Source organism: Eulemur rufifrons, chromosome 8 (genome assembly GCF_041146395.1).
Source record: "Eulemur rufifrons isolate Redbay chromosome 8, OSU_ERuf_1, whole genome shotgun sequence".
Classification (NCBI taxonomy): domain Eukaryota; kingdom Metazoa; phylum Chordata; class Mammalia; order Primates; family Lemuridae; genus Eulemur; species Eulemur rufifrons.
Window position 1 is genome coordinate 98,611,473 of NC_090990.1, and position 14,637 is coordinate 98,626,109.

Consider the following 14,637-nt stretch of genomic DNA (forward strand, 5'->3'; position numbering starts at 1 on the left):
CTCAGGCTCCTTACATTTCATGGGACCACCATCTTCAAGGCTTCCAAATTCTCTGCAAAACGACAGAGTGTGGAAGGTGATCCATGAGACCTCGCATGCATTTATTCCTCCCACATTGCATTGGCCAGAACTCAGTTCCCGCCTACTTCAGGGGGTGGGAAAAGCAATCCAGCTATGGCTCAAGAAGCAGAGGATACAGATCTTGGTTATCATCCTAGAAAGTCACTACCACACTCAGGCAAGGGAAATTTTTCAGGAGTAGATAGCACACAGAGAGTGTTTGACATGCAGAACCAGGAAAGTTTGAGTTCAAATCCAGATCAGAATTAGTAGGCATATGACTTAATTAAGTTACTCAAACTTTCTGACCCATTTTTCATTCCTGAAAAATGGGAAAAACAGTAGAATATAATAAATTTGAATGCATAAACTTGTTGTGAGGATTAAATGTGCGAAATCTTAAGCACAGTGCCTGGAACATACTAAGTATGTAATAAATGTCAGCCATCAGGAAAAGGAGAAAGGAAGAGAAGGCAGGGAGGAGGGGAAAGGAGAGGAAAAGCAAACAGAATGGGAAAACTAGACAGAGAGAGAATGGGCTGGGGAAATAGAGAATGTGCAGCGGCACAAAACAGCTAAATGTATTCAAGAAATTATAAGCAGTTTAGTATATTTGCAGAATAAAATTCCCTTTATGGAAAATCATGTCAGCCCAGAGAGGGTGAGATCTCGGTGCCATAATCAGGAGTTTTATCTCATGACTACAGAGAGTCAGTGAGGTTTCTAACCAAGTAACGTATTCAGATTTGTCCTTCAGACAGACTCTTCCGTGGTTGTGTAAAAGATAACTTTAAGGTGGGTGAGACTGGCTGGTGGCAGGGAGGGTGGTTAGGTGCTCTGATTGTCATCTAGCGCCTGAGCTGCAGAAGTGCTAGGGTGAAGGGGTGAGAAACTTGTTTTGTAGGAAACTCAGTAAAAGCTGTGATTGGAGACGAAGGAGGGAGTGAAGGCTGAGTCCCAAGAATTTGGCCTGGGCAACCAGGGGAATGATGGTGCCATCAACGGAGAGAGACGGAAGCATATTTTTAAATCTCCTCGGCCATACTGCAGTCTCACTCATTTCCTCTTAATACTGCATTTTACGCACCAGGATTTAATTTTCCAAATCTGCTCCCAAAACAATTTCTAGAAACTTTAAGATTCACATCAGCTTTTTTTCACTCCAAACCTTCACTTCGTGGCCTAATTTTTTTTTTTTTTTTAAGCATATTGCTTTGGACAAGTCCTTGCCTTTACTCTGGAGTCAAGGTAGAAAGTTTACCTGTATAATCTCTCTGATCCTTCCAGCTCATACGTTTTATGATTCCCCTATACACACCATCCGCTCCATCCTAGATTCTTCTAGTCATATTTAACAAGATCTCCAAAGCTGAGTGTGAACTTGAGATAAGATGTAAAAATAGACCCCACCCAAATGCCACCCAAGAGGCACAGAAAGAGGAACCTCAAGATAAATATATCTCTTATGTTTATGCAAAAGTGTGTCGGGTCATTGGACTTTCCAGAGGCATGGAAAAATAATACCTCAAACATTTACATTAGCTGGCGGGGCAAGGGGAAAGCCTCAAACCAGTTGGCTTCTGCTATTTTTCCATTTAAAAATGAGTGTTTTCATTACAAGAGGAAGTTAGCTCGTCTGCACAAGGCCTTCCTTCTCTGAAAATACATTTATTCAAGAAGCCAAAGTTCTCCCCTGGAAGCTGGCCCTGGGTAGCCAGGGGAGAACCAGGGGTAGCCAGAAAAGAGAACAGAGTTAGATGCAAAACAAGCTATATAATATGTGGGCTTAGTGCAAAATGAAAATGCAAGATCCCTTGTTCAAAAAGCAAGGAAAGAAAGTGCCATTAAAAGTACTAAAACATAAAGCTTGTTCCTTTCTTCTGTGGTCTCTGCCTCAACTTGTCATGATGATTTTTATTCTAAGGAAGAAAAAATTGATGTTATTCTAAGGAAGAAAAAAATTTTAAATTATTAGCATGAATTTTACTGTTCATCTTTTTATTTTGCAATGCCAATTTTACCCCCAAATAGAGAGCTTTTAATTAATATGTCTAATCACCAAAATTAGACAATTCACATTTCATAGCTTGTACATACATATACATTTTGATCTTATCAGAACAGTGGAAACATTGCAAAATTTTTAAAAATAATCACTTGTCTTTATTTCATTTCTTGATATGTGCACATCGTACCAACACTTTCTACCTTTGGCTTATTGATGAGTGAGGAGAACTGAAAGGTAAGGCAATTCTAGGTTTCCCTCTTTCCCTTTCCTTCTGTTATTTTCAGCATAAGTGATCAGCTAATATAGGGCAGTAACGTAAGAAAGGATATGATAGGGTTTCTTGGTTGTTCATGTTTGTTAGAACACCACCGTCTTCTTTCTACATCAAAAGCAAGTTCTGGCTTTGTGGATAGTGGTGGTTTCTTGGGGCTGTCAGTCATCAACATAATGCACTTACTTTGTACTTTTTTCTGAGTCTCACTGCACTTCCACTCATGAGTCCACCTGAAATTCGGTGATCATGGGGTCTTGCCATGCTATTTGCAAATAGGCAGCAGGGAAGGCAGACATGCATATTGCAAGTATTAATATCTCCTCAGCTCATGTGCAGACTCTATTGTCCTATCAGACTTCATTTACAAGATATAAGTTCAATGATCAAATTATTAGAAATTTCAAGATGCCTGCAGCAGAGCATTAAATCAAGCTCAAAGACCTTCTGTGCAACTGCACAGGTCATCGGAAACCAGCTGTGGTGAGAGATGTTTTCATCAAGGCACGAGAGGCTGGTCTGAGGCCTCTACAAGAGAACTGATCTACAATCAAACAGGCCTAAGGCAAGTTCTAACTCTCTTTTTATAAATTCTTTGTAACTATTTGGACCTATCATTGGAATTTCTAATCATGCTAGTGCTAGGCTTAGAAGGCCAATGGACCTGAAATCCCAGACTAAGAACAGCCTTGGTGAAACAGTCCCCATATGAATGGAAAGAGGAGCTGGGGCTAAAGTTCAGGGTGGCAGGCTAGTAAACATAACTGCCGTTCATGCAGCTTCTGTTGTGTGTTTTGTGATATATACTTTATAAAAGTTTATGAATGAGGAAACTGAGGCTCAAAATCTTGCAAAGTTTGCCTAAGGTCACCCAGATGGTAAGTAACAGAGCTAAGATTCAGTTTCACATCAGTCTGATTCCAATACCCATGTTCTTCCAACACAACAAGCTTTCTCCCTGGCCAAGACTCAAAGACTATGTAGACAAGGCTGATGCTGCATTGAGATGACCAAGTTGGAGAAGAACCACAAAGAGAAGGGTCTTTGTGCAGAGATTTAAGGTGAGATTCACCTGGGCAGGTCCAGCATGTATCCTAAGATGGAAACCTAATGATAGGCACCTGTTTCAATTATTTTTTTCTAAATATAACCAGATGTCTAAATTAATAAAGAAGAAAAGTCACTACAAACAGAATCATAGGGAATATCTAGCGGTTGATTTCAGTGGGGGAAATGGGCATGGACTGGACAATTAGCAGAGAGTTTGAAGGCTGGAGAGCTTTTGCTCCTGGAGCCCTATGCAAGTAAGCAAAGCCACAGCACAAAAAAGGTATGACCAGAATTCAAGGACAACAGTTAAGGGCCAGCCTAATCTGACCTCATATCCCTTTTGGGTGTGGTTAGGAAAATAGTAGCAAGATTGCAAAGTGACCCAAAGGCATGGGTGGCTTGCCCAGAAAGTCTGAGCAGCTGCTTATGGTAGATATCAGACTTTTTCTTTCTTCATTATCTCTGGCTGTTGCCCTTGTTTATCAAACTCAGATGGGCGTAGGCAGTGCCCTAAAAAAATTGTGAAATATTCCAGAAGATCTCAATAAATCTTGTTACTGCTCTAGAAGGTTCAAACTACAAAGTATACATTCACAAAATACCAGTGCATGCTATTACACAGATGAGCCTCAGAAATATTATAGTAAGTGAGAGAAGACAGACACAAAAGACCACATATTGTATGAACCCATGTCTATGTTCAGAATAGGCGAATCTACAGAGAAAGAAAGTAAATTAGTAACTGGTTGCCTGAGGTTGTGTGCAGGAATTGAGAGTGACTGCAGATGGGTGCCAAGTTTCCTTCTAGGGTAGTGAAAATGTTCTCAGACTAGATTATGATGGTAAAAACAAGAGAATTGTATCATTAAAAATTATACCTCGATAGAGCTGTTAAATATATATACATTCACACAGTGATTTTTAATAAGCATCCATTACCACAAGCAAAGGCAACCTGGTAGGAAGGCTGGAGTGTAGAAAGTGAGTAGAACTTTGAAAAAGCAACAGATGTTTGTCCTACAGACCCAGGTTTTCAATATGCCGAGCAAACATTTTCTCCTTTGATTTTTACAGCAACCTAATGAAGTGGGCATCGTGGTCCCCATTTTAAGGGTGAAGAAACTTAAGCTCACGTTTAATAATGTGCTCAAGGTCACCTAGCTAGTGAGTGGCAAAGCCCCAAGTTTCTCTGGTGACAGAGCCTGTGCTCCTTTACTTCTGAGTCATGTCAGAACATGCCTGTAAGACTTTCCCTCAGGAAAAGAATCCAACACTAACATTGAAGAAATTAAATCTTTCTTTTGCCCAGATTTGTTTTCACTGCCAAGATTCCCCCTTCACCTGTATCAACACTCTCTCCCCACTATATTATGTGACACTTTTCTCCTAGTCGCTATGGTCAGAGCATCCTCCTCGTCAGCATACAACATCCTCCTCATCACTCAAATTGCTTCTGAGAGGTTCTGCTCCTTCCCCAAATTGATGGACAGAGCCCTGGGAGCTACTCCAGCCCCACCCAACGATCATGAGATTACTGGGGTTAATTCCCCACTTCCTGCTTCAAATGCACCCTCCAAGAACACTTAGCTTTGATCTTTGTGTGTTATAAATAGTTCAGTGTTCATTTATAAACTTCAGAACATCAAGTTTCCACTTCCTATCACCAGAGTAGGTTCTTAATCATTGCTCTTGAGAGGTAATCATTTAACCATGGCAACTGCTGGGGCTGCAGCTGGCTTTAGAACGACATGGCATCTAGATTTCAGTTCAAATGCCTGTGACTGTTGAATCTCTTTATTGAATTTGTTAGGCTCATGCTCAGGCAGATCTGGGTTTCAGTCCTGGCTCTACCACTTATTGTCTGTATGTTTTGGCTTACAAGGTACTCAAAATTACAGTAAGTAATTTCTTTGGTCTTCAGTTTTCCTCATCTATAGAATGAGGATAACAATACCTGCCTGTGTTGTTTCACTGTTTAACTAACTGTTTAGTGTTGATGCAAAGATTAAATAAGGCAATATTTACAAAGTACCTGGTATGATGCTGTAGTACAGTAATAATTCAGTATATGGTAACTATTGTTGGGATAAGGATCTCTTTCAGTTCAGAATAAAAGCATATCTACCACATTTTACTTTCTGAACCAACCACAAATGACAAAAAAAAAAAATTTGAAAAATGAAACTCCATCTCCAATGAAACTTTTGAGAAGCCACATCCTCAACTTACAAACTCTGAAGAACAGCTTCTAACCACAGTGAAATTCGAAGCAAACCAAGGGAAGAAGAAAGCTGACAGTAAACACAGACCCCTGCACACAGCTGTAGGAAAAGCTTTAAGTTCCCCAAGAGTAAAGGGCAAAGCTCTGAAGCTCCAAGCCAGTAAACCCTCACTCAGAAGGCAAGGAATCTAGAAACTGTAGGAGCATCCTTGAGTCCTGCTGAACCCCTCAAAAAGCAGGGACAGCAGGGCTAAATAAGGCACTCTGCAGACATAAGGAGAGATGGCAGGCAGTATTGGCTCTATAGGTATTAACATTATTAGCTGAAGAGAAGTACATGCTAAATCACTACGCAGAAAATCTATGAAATACAGGGCTTCACATTAAACCAGGCAGACCACCTCTTGACCCCCAAGAAAGAAAGCATGTTAGAAATGGTGAGGAAATGTTCTCTAGCAAGATATCAAGTCTAAGCTGTCTGCTGCACCAGTTCACATCCCGGCTCATCCTACACATTGCTCTTCAGTCAAGAGACAGCTAGGAAAGTATGGTCCTCATTGAGAGGAAAAGCATAATCAGTATGTCACTAGCATGGGATTCAGGCATGTTGACAAGAATAAAAAAGTGTAGGCAGGCAAAGTATAAAGACAGAAGAAGGACCACACCACCAAGCCATAGGAAAAAAATCAGATCATCTCGTCTCCATATCAAAGAAACTTAAAAAACAAATTCTTTTTTTGTATAATAAACATTTTGGAGTTGGAAAAATAGAAGAAACAAGAATATTGAAAGTAAATTAATAAAGCTCAAAAAACAGAAGAAAATAAGCCATATTAAAATCAGAAAAACGAAAAAGAATAAAAACTGCTGAAAGCATAGTAATGAAAGATGGATTTGATGAAACTAAACAAAATAAATAGGAAAGAACAAAGGGTTAAAATTATTAAATTATTACAGGGAAAATAATTGAAATGAGTGACAGATGAAAGCTCTCCAATGTACCCATAAGTGGTATTCTGAAATAAGTCAACAGAATAAATTCCAATGAAAAATATTTAAAGATATAATAGAAGAAAGCATCCAGAAAACTGATATAGAATTAGCAACAAACATATTTGGATAAAGTTATTGTACTTCAAAGATAAAAACAGAATGCGGGCTGGGCGAGGTGGCTCACACCTGTAATCCCAGCACTCTGGGAGGCTGAGGCCGGAGGATCGCTTGAGGTCAGGAGTTCGAGACCAGCCTGAGCAAGAGCGAGACCCTGTCTCTACTAAAAATATAAAGAAATGATCTGGACAGCTAAAAATATATAGAAAAAATTAGCCGGACATGGTGACGCATGCCTGTAGTCCCAGCTACTCGGGAGGCTGAGGCAGAAGGATTGCATAAGCCCAGGAGTTTGAGGCTGCTGTGAGCTAGGCTGACGCCACAGCACTCTAACCAGGGTAAAAGAGCAAGACTCTGTCTCCAAAAAAAAAAAAATTAAAAAAAACCCCCAAAAACAGAATGTGTTGGACAATGAAGAAAAAGTCAAGTTATGTGGAGGAGGGAAAAAAGCTGTCTTCAAAGTTAAAGCTGCATTCAAAACTAGAAGACAATAGTCCAATGTTTAAAGGTCCTCAAGAGAAGAAAGATTAACCCAAGATTTCTAAACCCAGATATATTTCATGAATAAGGCAAAGACAGATACTTTCTAACATGCAATAACTTAGTGACTTTAGCACCTTAAGACAAAACAGGACTCAAAACTTGTGATGAGTATCGAATTCACTTAAATATAGCAGTTGTGATAATTATGGTTACGGAGTATAGTATAAATGTTATAAACCCCCCAAATATAGAAATTATACTATTAATAATAAAAATAAGGAGGCAAAAGATATAAAAACATATGAGAAAAAGTAAAAGTAAGCTTCTGATTTCTTTCTTATTTAGTAGGAAGTAAGTAGACATTGTCAAACCAAGAGAGCTATAAGAATGCCAGAGTTACAAAGTTAACCACTAGGATAACTAAGAAGAAACTATAATCCTTTCAAAACACAAGCAATGCTGTACACCCTAAAAAATACAAACAAAAGATTGAAAGAAAATAAAGCATTTAAAAGAGAAAGTTTGACATCATGAATTAGATGACTAAGTTAAGACCATTTTTGTCTTATGAATATGTAAATATGATATATACTTCTATAAAAGAAATAGATTTATGATCTAAAACAAAACCCAACCACATATTTTATGCAAGAAATAATTCTAAAACAAAGTAATCTAAGAGGTGATAAAATGATGCTAAAAGCACACAGGCATACAAACAAACAAGAACAGGAATCATGACGTTAGTATCAAATAGGTCCAATTCAGCTAAAAAAAAAAAATTAACTCAGACCAAAAACAAAGGTACTCTAAATTATAAACAGTACAATCTGTGATAAATATTGGTTACAAATTTCTATACATCAGGTCATGTAGCTTTAAAATTTATAAATCAATGAAAAATAAGAATTACATGAGGGTATAAATCTATTTGACATATTTAATAAGCTGGCTACAATAAATATATGTCAAACTCCTATTGTCCAGATAAAAAATACATCTTTTTTTCTTTTTAAAGGCCCATGAACTACTTACCAAAAAAGAGAAAAGAAAGCATCATTTTAGGTCACAAAGAAAATCTCAATAAGTTCCAGAAAGTAGTAAATATCAGGAAGCATACATACCACGTTCTTATCTTAAAACAATGAATAATAAAATGTCATTATTAAGTAGCAAAAATAGAAAAAGAAAAATCTACCATCTAGATATTTGAAAATTCTTTAAAAATTCCTGTGTTAAAAAGGAAATGAAAACTGAAACAGAAAACTAACTATAACGTGTTATAATGAAAAGACTCTATCAGAATATATAGAACATGGCTAAAGCTCAGAAGAAAATTTATGGCTTTTCACATTTAAATTACTAAATAGGAAAAACAATAAAATTTGATTTAAGAACTTAGAAAAACAAAAATATGTCTAAGAAAAGCAGAAATTTATAAATTAGAAAACAAAAAACAGAATTAATAATTAAATTCAAGAGCTGATTCTTTTGAAATAAACAAATGCCAAGAAATAAAAAGCAGGATTGTCTTAGGATAAGAAAGAAAATCTAAACAAATGAATCATCATAGTAGAAATTTAGACAGTTGCCAAGTTACAATCCTACAAAAAAACCTATCAGTACAAGATAGTCTCATAGCTAAATCTTACTAATTTTCAAATAATGGATAACTGCAGTTACTTAAATGGTACTGAAGCACACAAAAATATAAAATAGAAGGATCCTTCCTTAATAAGATAATAATTATATATCTCAAGCCAAAGTCAGATTTACATTTGATGAAGAATACTAAAATAGTTTCAAGTAAGGCTGGAAAAAAGGACATAGTAATTTGAAACAACTATAAAAATTGAGTGACTCAACACATAAAAAATTATTTTAATTCAAGTTACAAGTCCAACATGAGTTGTGAATTGACAGCAGACGCAGGCTGTCAGACACTTCACCATTTTGTACCTGCACTATCTGAAGCACATGGGCTATTTGGTCCCTTTAGCAAGTGAAGTGATGAATGAGCATTCCACACCTGCTCTTCTTGTATATTTCAGCCTGGAAATAGCTTATACGACTTTCATTCACAGTCTACTGGACACATCTACTACCATATGGGAGCTGGGAAATGTGGAGCATATGGCTATTTGGTGGGCGTAAATGTCTCCACCACATAGTACTAACCAATGAACAATAGTCAAGAGAAATAAAACATCATAAAATTTGGAAAGAATTAGGTCAAATTAAAACAAGCAGAAGCTGTGTCATAAAAGAAATCAAGAGCTGACATAAACTAAAATTAGTAAAGATGTAGATTAGAATAACATGATTAGTAAGCTTGATCTAATAAGAAAAATAAACTTTAAGACAAAAGCATTATTAGAGACAAATGAAGTATTACTTAATGATAAAAAGAACATTCCTAAGGAAGATAGAAAAAGTCCATCTCAGTTATCTGTTGCTGCATTTAAAAATCCCGCACCAAAACCTTGTAACTTAAAACAACAATGGTTCTATGAGTTGACCATGTTGAGTTAGCTAAATGTCATTAATGAGCTGCATTCACCAGAGAATGCAACTGGGGTGGAAACATCCAAGATAGCTTAATTCACATTGTGTATTGTGTCTTGTGTCTTGTGTCTTATCTGGAATGGCTGGAACAGCTAGGACTGGCTGGGACTCTCTCCCAATAGAGCGGACAAACTTCTTACATGATATTTCAGAGCTCCAGAAGAATACAAACAGACATTGCCAAGCTTTTTAAGGGCTGGTCTGAAAATCTGTACAGATTCACTTATGCCATTTGACTTCTATTCGTCAAAGCAAGTCACGAGGCCAGGTAGATTCAAGGGTAAATGATATAGACTTTATTTCTGTATGGGAGGAATAGCAGCACATGCAAATATGAAAGGAATTGTTGCTGGCCATCTTAGGAGATACTCCATTCCCTGGCCACAAAGATTTACATCCCTTTTATATAAAAAATAAGCTTAACACCTCCAGAGACCCCCAAACACAGCATCAGATTAAGATTTAAAGTATAGCAATCAACCATGTAAATCAAATTCAAATGTAGACGATATTCCCCCAATGTGGCTTTTAAGCAAGAAACAGATGAAGAGAGATATTAATAATGGTAAATGTGTCAAACTACCAGGAAGAGATAACAATTCTAAATGTGTATGCATGTCATAAAATAAATGCAAAATATTAAACAAAACAGATAAAAATAAAAGAAATAGACAAATTCACAATTATAATGGGAAACTTCAACATAATTCTCTTGGTAACTGATGGAATATTAGAAAAAAATTCTAATGTAAGAGTATAGAATATTTGAACAATCTGATGTAGAATATAGTATAATTGATAAATGAAATACTGTACCAATGCTTGTATAATACACATTATTTTAAAGAAAACACAGAATATCTACAAAACCTGACTGTATGCTAGTCCGTAAAACAAATTTCAACAAATTTCAAAAGATTGAAATCATAAAATATGTTCTCATACCACAGTAGAATTAAATTTAGAGAGCAATAACAAAAGGAAAGGAAGTCTGTAAATGTTAGGAAAAGAAACAATACTCTTCAAAGTAACCCATGGGCCAAAAAGAAATTTTTAATGGAAATTAAATAATATTTTGAGCAAAATGATCACAGAAATATGACATAGCAAAACTTATACGTTATGGCTAAAGCCACCTTAGACAAAAATGTCTAGCATAAATATGCTTATTTAAGCATATTATGGAAAAGAAAAAGAAAAAGAAAAAATCTAAGTATCTCTATAAGAAGTTTTTTAAAAGCGAGTTAAATTTGAAAATGTAGAATGAAGAAAATATTAAAGAGCAGAGCAGAATTTAATGCAATAGAAAAGGAACATACAGTAGAAAAAAATCAGTAAAGCCAAAAAGGTGCTTTGAAAAGGCTAATTCAATTGATAAATCCCTGCAGAGACTGATCAAGAATAAAAGAGAATGAGAGAGAGAAGACATTAACTATCAATATCAGGAATGAAAAAGGGAAGAATATTACTACAGATCTCCCAGATATTAAAAATGAAGATATTATAATGTTAAGTCAATAGATCTGGAAATGTAGATGAACAAATTCTAAAAATATATACATACCAAAACCAACACAAGCAGAAATAGAATATCTAAACAGTTTCATATCAGTTTTAAAAAGCAAATCTGTAATAAAGCACCCCTCCCAGAAAATTTCAACTCCAAATATTAATAGCTTTACCAGTAAAATCTTCCTAACATTTATGGAAGAAATAATATCAATCTTACACAAATTCCTTAGGAAAATAGAAAAAAGGGGGGCTTATTTTATGAAACCAATATAATTTTGATACCAAAATTCATCACGAAAGAAAAAGTATTGGGCCATCCTTCTCATAAACACAAATGCTAAAAACCAAAACTAAACTACAAGTCAAACCCAGTAATGTATAAAGAAGGTAATATATCCTGGCCAAGTTGGAATGCAGAGTTGATTTTATATTTGTAAATCACCAATGTAATTCACCATATTGACAGGAAAAGAAAATAATCATATCATCACATCAATAGATGCAAAAAAAGTATTTACTAAAACAACATCCATTATTTAGGAAAAAAAAGAAAAACTCTTAGCAAATTAAGAATAGAAGGAAATTACTTAGTCTGATGAAGAATATCTACCAAAAAATTTACAGGAAATATCATATTTAATGATGAAATATTAAGACCTTTCCCTGTGAAACTAAAATAGGATACCTGATATCACCACTTCTCTTCAGCATCATGTTTGAGTTCCTAGCCAGTGTAATAAGTCACGGAAAAATGTTTAACTATTATAAAGTACTGAACAGAACTATTATTATTCATAGATAATATGACTGTATATACATAAAATCTAAAAGAACTTAGATAAATATTAGAACTGACAAGTAAATGGAGCAATTTTAGTAGATAAAAGATCAAGGGGTGGGGGAGGGGATGGGTGCATACCTACATCATGAGTGTGATGTGCACTGTCTAGGGAATGGACACACTTGAAGCGCAGACTCGGGGGGACGGGGAGGCATGGGCAATATATATAACCTGAACTTTTGTACCCCCATAATGAGCTGAAATAAAAAAAAAGATCAATATACCAACAAAACTATTATATTTCTGTATATACTTAGAGAACTATTATATTTCTATATATACCAATATATACTTAGAAAAAAAATTAATGATGTCATGTATAATATCATCAAAAACATATCAAATACCTAGGAATAAACCTAACAAAAGATGTATCTTATACAAAGCTACAGAAAATTACTGAGAGAGAGAAGTTCAAACTGTTCTAAATAAATAAGGTGATATTCCTTATTTATGGATTGGAAGACAGCCCTTATTAACTTATACAAATTAATTTATAGATCCAATGTAATCCCAGTTATTAAAAATCTGGCAGGTTTTTAAGGGAGAGGAAGGCATGAATTGACAAGTTGATCTTTAAGTGTTTAGAAAAATACAAAGAGCCAAAACAATTTTGAAGAGGGACAATATTTTATGACAAACTACCAGATAATAAGATTTATTACAAAGCAACAATAATTAGGAGAGTGTGGTGTTGGCATGAAGATAGACAAAATAGACTAATGGACCAGAGAAGAGTTTCTAGAAACAAACCCACATGACTTCTTGTTTTATGACAAAGGTGAAATTGCACTATTGTGGAAAAGACCTATTTTCAATAAATAGGGCTCGGTAAATTGGCTATCTGTATTTACATTAAAAGTAAATATAAATAGTCATACTATACATAAAAATCAATTGCAATGTTATTATAGATATAAAATAAAGGATAAAATAAATAAAGTTTCTAGAAGATAACCTAAGGGAATATCTTCATATCCTTGGAGTAGACAAAATTTCTTAGATGGGATACAAAAATCTCTAACCATAAAGGAAAAGACTGATTAATTAGACTATATCAAAGTTGGAATGGTTGTTCATCAAAAGACACTACCAAAGACAAGCCACAGATTGAGGAAAGACATTTGCAATACATACATCCAGTCAAGGGTTTATATTTCAGAGTTTAGAAGAACTACAAAACAGGAAGACAAAAAACAAAAACCAATAGAAAAATGGGAAGAGATTTGAACAGATATTTCACATAAAAAAGAATATCTAAATCACCAACTAGACTATGAAAACGTACTCAACCACATTGAGATAATCCGAGCAGAATGGCCAAAATTTACACAACATCAATACCAATGTCAGCAAGGATTTCAGAGCAATGAGAACTTACATATTGGTTGGTAGGCTGTAAATTGGCACAACCATTTTGGAAAATAATTTGGTAGTACTTTCTAACCTGAATGTATGCATATCTTATGAGCCAGGAATTCCATTCCCAGGTATAAACCCAATAGAAATGTGGGCACACATGCACCAAGAGACATATACAAGAATGTTCATAGCAGCACTATTTATTTTACCTCCAGAAGCATGTTGGGACTCTTGGTTCCCTTTGAGGTCCTCCCGCTGGACTGAGATGGATTAATCTCTATTAGTTCCTGTGTGTTTTTCTTGTCTCAGGGTGCAGTAGGTTGGATGTGACATAATATACCTAAGGCAATGTGCATTTGTAGATATGAAACTAAATAGCCCCTTAGGAAGACCAAGATATGGGCCCAGAAGCAAAGGGTAAGAAAAATTATTTGAAAAAACAAAACTGGCACTTCTCATGGTAGCTAATGTCTTAGGGACCTTTGTTGACCAGTATGCCAGGATGGAAACTTGACTTTTAAAAACATATAAAAGAAATACATTCACATGGTAATTAAAAAAATAATATAGAAAGACATGAAATGTCCCCTTCCCACCTATAGTTCCTCAAATGTAACCACTATTTGTGTGTGTGTGCTTTCCAGGGGGATAAAGTATACTTGTAAGAGTTTATTCACATATATATTCTATTTTTTTAATATCTACCCAATAGAATAATCCTACAAACACCAATCTATACCTCAGCTTTTCCCCTTCACATTAAACAAGGTGGTCTTTCCTTGTTAGCATGTGCAGCTTTACCTCGTTCTTTAATAGCTTCATTGCTTGCTGTTGCACAGATGAATCAGAATATTGTAAACAGTCTCACATTCATGGTCTTTAATGTCGCTTCCAGTGTTTAGGCGATAACAAATGCTACAATAAACTTTCTTATAGAACTGTCCTCACCTACTTATCTTAAGGTAATTTCCCAACAGCAGAAATGTGGGGCTCAAGGGTATGTCAGTTTTAAAAACTTTAATAAGTGGTTAAAGATGGGTACTTCCACTTCCTTTTTTCTAGTTCACTAATGCAATCTGCTCTTTGTGAACGAGCACTTTGTCAGATGTGCTCCTTGGAGCTGGTATGCAGTGTGCCGACTGTAATCAAGACCA